Genomic DNA, 7369 nt, shown 5'->3' with positions numbered 1-7369 from the left:
TAGTGGTAGTAGTATTGCCCAATACTTATTATAAAAGTTGTATATGCTCATGGTTAAGAAAATTCAAACATTTTCAAAGAAGTGTATAGATAAAAACCTCTTTCCCCACCCACTCAACACTTCCCCTTGCCACTTCCCATAGTTAATCATTGGTATCAATTTTTTGTGTATCCTGCAAGTTTTGAATACAAATATATATTGCTTTCTCTTTTTTTACATAAATTAGATTATGCCATAAATATTCTTTGCAACCCCTCCAAAAGAAAAACTATGTGCAACACATGCTAATTGTAACATTGGTCAAACATTACACAAGGCTATAAAGTTAAAAAAATTTGTTTTAATTACATCTTCATTTGAACCTTACAAGAAGCCTGTGAAATACATAAGACCTATTTTGTTTTTCTCATTTGGTGGTTGAGAAAACTGGCACACAGTTAAACGAACTTGTCTAACAAGTTTCACAGCTGGTCCTTGTGACCTGCTGAAGTAGAATCTACCCATCCTGGAGCTCAGTGCAGTCACCTTTCCGCCACACTCAGACTTCTAAAACAGACATATCCCAATGGGCTTTGTTTCATTTGCTACCCATTGAATTCATGTTTTAGACAGACAGGGCATTTTTGGTTCCGTATGAAACAGAAAAAAAAAAAAAAAAAGAACCGATGAACCACAAGCACACTGTGTTTCCAAGTCTCTGGTACTTCTAATTTTAGAGTGGTCCAGATAATTGAAAAGTGTGGATATGCACATTTGGAGGCTTTGTGCCTATATGAATAAATTGTTCTGCATAAGAAAGGAAAGAGAAATTTAGAAGCCAAAAGAAATTTGGGAGTGGCTAAGACCTCAGGCTGAGGACTGAGAGCTGCCTGAAGGAAAAGCAGAGGAAAATGATTCATTTGGTGGTCCAGCTGGAGCCGCAGGATGGCTGTGTTCCTGTGTTTGTGATGTAAAACTGTTCTCTATCTCCCCTACAGGATCCTCTGCACAACCTATCTTGCCCCTAATGCTTTTTTAAGTGTTCCTGAGTTCCAAGTGCTGAGTTCTGTCCACTACTGGGCAGGGGGCAAAGAGACCCCACAAAGGAACTGCTAGGCTGCTGGACTATGTGAGGAGCAGTCACACTGAGGTGCCTCAGAGAACCAGAGGGGTTATTGTTAAGGACCAAGGTGGGACCTATAAGGGAATCTCTCTGGAGCCCAGGAACCGTGATGACAGTGAGCTGGTTGTAATGGGAACTAGAACCTAGGCAGATGCATTGTCTCTCTGGTCAGCTTACTTTGCTCTGGTGTGGAGCCCATTCTCCTGTCTATAAGGAAGATTCCTAGCTCTACTCGTGGCCTTTTTTTTCTCTTTCATTTTCAGTTCTTCCCTTCTTTCAGACTTCCAGTGTAGAGCGTTGACTCACTCATACCTCTCGGTTCTTGGAACACTATCATCATTAGTCCATGCATGGTCTTCCGGTTTTATTTGTATTTTCTCCTCTCTCCCCAATTTTTATTCCCATTCTCCTCACTCCCATAGGCAGCTACTCCCTAATGTTTTTCTTTTTTAAAAAAATTTTCAACTTTTAAGTTCAGGGGTACATGTGCAAGATGTGCAAGTTTGTTACATAGGTAAATGTGCGCCATAGTAGTCAGCTACACAGATCATCCTATCACCCAGGAATTAAGCCCAGCACCCATTAGCTATTCTTCCTGATCCTCTCCCTCCTCCCACCCCGCCCTCCAACAGGGCCCAGTGTGTGTTGTTCCCCCCGCCTCCCGCCATGTGTCCATATGTTCTCATTATTTAGATCCTACTTATAAGTGAAAACATGCTGTATTTGGTTTTCTGTTCCTACTTTAGTTTGCTAAGGATGACAACCTCCAGTTCCATTCACGTCCCTGCAAAGGACATGATCTCATCCCTTTTTATGGCTGTAAAATATTCCATCATATATGTGTACCACATTTTCTTTATCCAGTCTATCATTGACGGGCATTTAGTTTGATTTCATGTCTTTGCTATTGTGAATACTACTGCAATGAACATACACATGCATGTGTCTTATAGAGAACAATTTCTATTCCTTTGGGTATATACCCAGTAATGAGATTGCTGGGTTAAATGGTATTTCTGCCTCTAGGTTTTTGAGGAATTGCCACGCAGTCTTCCACAATGGTTGAACTAATTTACTCTCACACCAACAGTGTTAAAAGCATTCCTTTTTCTTCACAACCTTGCCAACATCTGTTGCTTTTTGACTTTTTAATAATAGCCATTTTGACTGGTGCGAGATAGTATCTCATTGTGGTTTTGATTTGATTTTCACCTATAACCATCTGATATTTGACAAACCCGACAAAAACTAGCAATGGAGAAAGAATTCCCCAAGCATTAAACAGAACCTAGTTGGGAGCAGAACAGTTCTGTCTTATCTATTCTTTTTCGTATGTGTGATCAAGAAGTCTGTAGTCAAAGTCTGAAATTTGGGACAAGTCCAGCCCAGCACTCTAAGACAAAGATAACCAAGGTAGCAGAGCTCATACTCAGAATAACAGACGAAGGAAGGAGTGGGGCCAAGGGTGGACTCTCGTCATGGCCAACTTTCCCTGCATCTCTGGGGCTAGGTGTCCCTAGAATGCAAAGAGAAGTGCAGCTTCATTGTCTGGGGGCCAGAGTAGGGAATTAAAAAAAAAGAAAGATGTATTCAAATTCACAGAGAAACAAAAAATACTAATGAAAATTGCTGTGCAGATTGCCTTTAATTTAAGATTGTGGAGCTATCACAGACACTGGATATTATCACAAATAATATCACCAGTGAATATTATTTGTAAATTTCCTGCCTCCCACTACACTCTTGTGTCTGGAAGACAGGAAGTAATTATTCTCATTATGACAATAAAGCCACTGCCACCAGAATCATCTCCTCACAGAAGCCTCTTTGCAGAGGAGTTCTGAGACTGGGCGAGTGCCCCCAAGAACTATGCAGAATTAACAGTAAATGCAAACAAGTCAAGATGTCCAGCTGTGTGAATGTGAAGACCTCTTCTAGTCTTGACTCTGCCAACAACTTTGACATTGAGAAAATTATCCCACTTCCTCAGGGCCTAAACAGACTGAGGATCCCTTCTAACTCTGAGATCTTGTGACTTAAACCCTAACCTCAAGGAGTTGTTCATCTAAGGGAGGGAGGGTGCTGCTTATACCTGCTAGGTATCACCTTGTTACTCATATGACTGGGGGCCAATTTCATATACTTTCTTACAGTTCTCATAGGAAAGAAACGACCTCCCACCTCTGTGCTCAGCAGTGAAAGCATGGGCTCTAGAAACAGGAAGCCCCTGGTTCAAATCCCAACATGTTTTAGTTGTGTGACCTTAGGGAGGTTTACTTAACTCTCTGAGCTTCCAGACTCCTGGTCTGAAAAGTGGCAACAAGTGCCTACCTGAGGACCATTATAAGGACTAAAAGAGATAATACATGTAAAAGCTCTTGGTGCATTGCCTGGCACAGCATAAGCAGTTAGTGAAGATGATGTGCTGGGAAGAACCTCAAAGTTGATGAGATCCAGACTTTTGCCTTTAGGCAAACATCTAATGGTGTCCACTTTACAGAGAGGGCAATTAAAACATAGAAAGTTTAAATAATGAGGAAAATAGATTATTTCATCCAATAAATGAGAGCTGGGAGAAAAGGCAATCTCTTTTTTTAAGGTTAAGAGTTCCCAGGTGCTAGGTGTTCCTCCAAGGCCTCCTTCTCTCATACTAGCGCATGTCCCAGGATCACATGATCTTCCTTGTTATGAAATCCTCTGGGGCAGGTTCACAGGGCCACTGCAGAGTTGCTGCAGGGGTTTCGAGGGTTTGTATATTGAATTAAATTTACAGTTGATGAGCATACCTCATCACAAGCTTCACCACAATGTAAGCTCACCACCACGTTGACAACATGTTTCTGCCAGTGGCACTATGAGTTAAGTGGTTGGTTAAAATTTGTTTGTAGTTTTGCAAAAAAATAGGTAAGTACTGGTGACATGCTCAAGAAATTAAAACTTTTTTTTTTAACTATACAAAAATTCTGAGTGGCTGTAAGAGTTGAGGCTGCAGTGAGCAAGTGTGATTTCTCTCTTACTCCAGACTCCATGCCTCAGGAATTAGGTTGACCGTCCTTGAACGGTCAGTGTATGACGCCTTGGACCGATAACAGACATGGAGTTACAACTGAGGTTGGCGTAAATTCAGGACCGTGTGAGGACTGCATAGTCAGAGAAAGGATAGGTTAGGGGAGATCACTCTGTGACAGGGAGACAGGGAGGAAGCTTTTCCTGAGAATCCTTCTGAGAAACAGGATCCTTGGCTGAGGGCATGCACAGAGTTTTGGTATATGGTGTAGAAACCCCCCATCCCCTGCCCAAGCCAAACAATAAACATAAAATTGTATTGAACTGGTAGTATTGCACCTGGGTTCGCTGGCAGAAGCTCTGCATGGATATTCTCAGAAAGCCCTACTGAAGATGAGCTCAAAATAAATTATAAAAAACACATGAAGAAATGACCCCCTCTCCATCAGGAGACATAAATTTGGAGGAGTACAACCCCCAAAACCCCAACTATAGAACAATGTAAAAGAGACTAACATTTTTGAATGATTAAATAACTGAAATGAAAAAAAAAAAGAACATGGAAATCTGGTGTAAAGAATCAACAAGATCTTCTACACATAAAAATATGGCGAATGAAACAAAATCTTATTGACTTGGCTAAACAACAAATTAAAGCAACTGCAGAGAGAGTTTTTGAATTCTGAAGAAATGAACCAAAATGCAGCACAGAGAAACAGGGAGAAGGAAAACAGAAGAAAAGTTAAGAGATTTGGAGAAATGGAATGTGAAGCTCCAAAATATGACTTATATGAGTTATGGGAGAAAAAAAGAAAGGAAATTGGGTGGAACAATAATTTAAGTGATTCTGCTATGGTCTGAATGTTTGTGTCCCCCAAAAATTTATATCCTGAAACCTAATCCTCAATATGATGGTATTGTCAGAGGGATTTGAACCAGAGCGACTCCATCTTGAGTGAGAGCTAGGAAAATGAGGCTGGGACTTGCTGGGCTGCATTTCCAGAAAGGTATTCCTAGCCTCTAGCTGCTTATGGTTAAGGGAACAGATCGATAATGTTTACTAAACAGACCCAGACTTGAGGGTCCTAATATCCCAATATCTCGAAAACAAAGGCATTCCTAATTTTGCTTTAAAGATAATAATATTGTATTGCAAAATCAGTAATTAAGAAAATTAATCCTTTATCACAAACCCTTGTAGCAGAGCACATCTCCCCATTATCTTTTTTTATCCTATATATGCAAGCATTGTACCTAGGGTGGACTCATTTCTCTTTTTACTTTCGGGAACACCCTACTCTGCCTGTGGAGTAGCTATTCTTTCTCCACTTTATTTTCTAAATCAACTTGCTTATACTTTGCACTGCAGACTCACCCTGAATTCTTTCTTGTGCGAGATCCAAGCACCCTCTCTTGGGATCTGGATTGGGACCTCTTTCCTGTAACAGTATTAGGAGATGAGGCCTTTGGGAGGTGACAAGGTCATGAGAGCAGAGCCTTCATGAATAGCATTAGTGCCCTTATAAAACAGACTGGAGGGAGCTTGTTTGCCCTTTCCACCATGTGAGGACACAGCAAGAAGTTGTCATCTATGAGGAACTGGCCCTCATCAGATACGGAATCTGCTGGCATCTGGATCTTGGACTTCCCAGCCTCCAGAACTGTGAGAAATAAAGTTCTGTTGTTTTATAAGCTATCTAGCTTGTATTGTGCTGTAGTAGCCTGAATGAACAAAGATAGTGATACTGACTGAATTTTCCAGAACTGTTAAGAGATACCATCTATAGATTCAAGAAACACAAGTCCTGAATAGGATAAATAATGACAAATCTACACGCCTCCCCGACACCCCCTCACACACACAGAATTGAAGAAAACAAAGACTAAGATAAAAATCTGAAAAGCAGTCTGAGGGAGAAAATTGATTACTCCCAAGGAGCAATTAAACTTTCTTAGGCAGACTTTTGGACAGCAACAAAAGAGGTCAGGAAATAGTCTCTTCAAACTTGTAAAAAGTAATAATAATAATAACCTTTTAACTAAACATCCATTCTCAGCAAAACTATAGCTCCAGAATGGGAATGAAATGAAATTGTGGCCACATGCACAGCCCAGGTGTGAATAGCTTTTACACAGATGTACTATCAAGCACACTGAATACCTGTTTAACCAGTTAGTACCACATTGAAGGGATGGTGATGGATGGAAGAGAATGTCTGTGTGTGTGATAAAGGATAGAGAGAGGGCTACATCTTCCTGCTCCACAGTGGGAAATGAGAGGATAAGGCCCCAAACACGAGTTATTTAGAAAACATCAAGACAAGCACAAAATAGTTTGCTAAAAGGTATGAACTGGGTCTTTGGAGGGAGGAATGGGGCAGGGAAATGTTCCTATTTGTAAGACGCACTGTAGAAAGTTTACCATATGTGCAAGTATAGTTATACAAAACGAAAAACTATGAATATAAAAAATAAAAACAGAAAACTTACATGAGCCCACAAATTAGAGGACAGAGAGGAAATATGCTTTTTGCCACTAGTGTAATTTTACAGGTAGTTTCATATAATCCTCCCTTTTCCATCTTTAAGTTGGCAATTTAAAAAATCAGAAAGGACTGCCAGGCGCGATGGCTCACGCCTATAATCCCAGCACTTTGGGAGGCCGAGGTGGGTGGATCACGAGGTCGGGAGATCGAGACCAACCTGGCTAACACGGTGAAACCCCGTCTCTACTAAAAATACAAAAAAATCAGCCAGGTGTGGTGGTGGGCACCTGTAGTTCCAGCTACTTGGGAAGCTGAGGCAGGAGAATGGCGTGAACCTGGGAGGCAGAGCTTGCAGTGAGCCGAGATCATGCCACTGCACTCCAGCCTGGGAGACAGAGCGAGACTCCATCTCAAAAAAAAAAAATCAGAAAGGACAAGAAAAACAGTTGACTGTGTTAGGATGCAAGGCTGAATCTCTGCACATTCTATTTCCTCTGGGGCAGTGCTTATTTTCCAAGGAAGAATTTTTGGGTGTGCTATACTGGATGTCTCCCTTCTCAGGGAGAGTTGTCACTTGCTCCAAAACGCTGGACCTCAGCTCAAGGGCACCACTACAGGAGGAATAACAAGGTGGATCCATGCGACAACTGGTCTGTGTTCCGCAGTAGGCTCTTTTTGAGGGACTTCCAGAAATGACAGCATGTGTGCAGAGAACAGAAAGCAAAGTTACACTATTACAGAAGGCACAGAAGGAAAACCTTCGGCTACTGCTATC

This window comes from Symphalangus syndactylus, chromosome 23 (genome assembly GCF_028878055.3).
Source record: "Symphalangus syndactylus isolate Jambi chromosome 23, NHGRI_mSymSyn1-v2.1_pri, whole genome shotgun sequence".
Taxonomy (NCBI): domain Eukaryota; kingdom Metazoa; phylum Chordata; class Mammalia; order Primates; family Hylobatidae; genus Symphalangus; species Symphalangus syndactylus.
The sequence above is the reverse complement of the archived record's forward strand: the minus strand, read 5'-3'. Positions refer to the sequence as shown.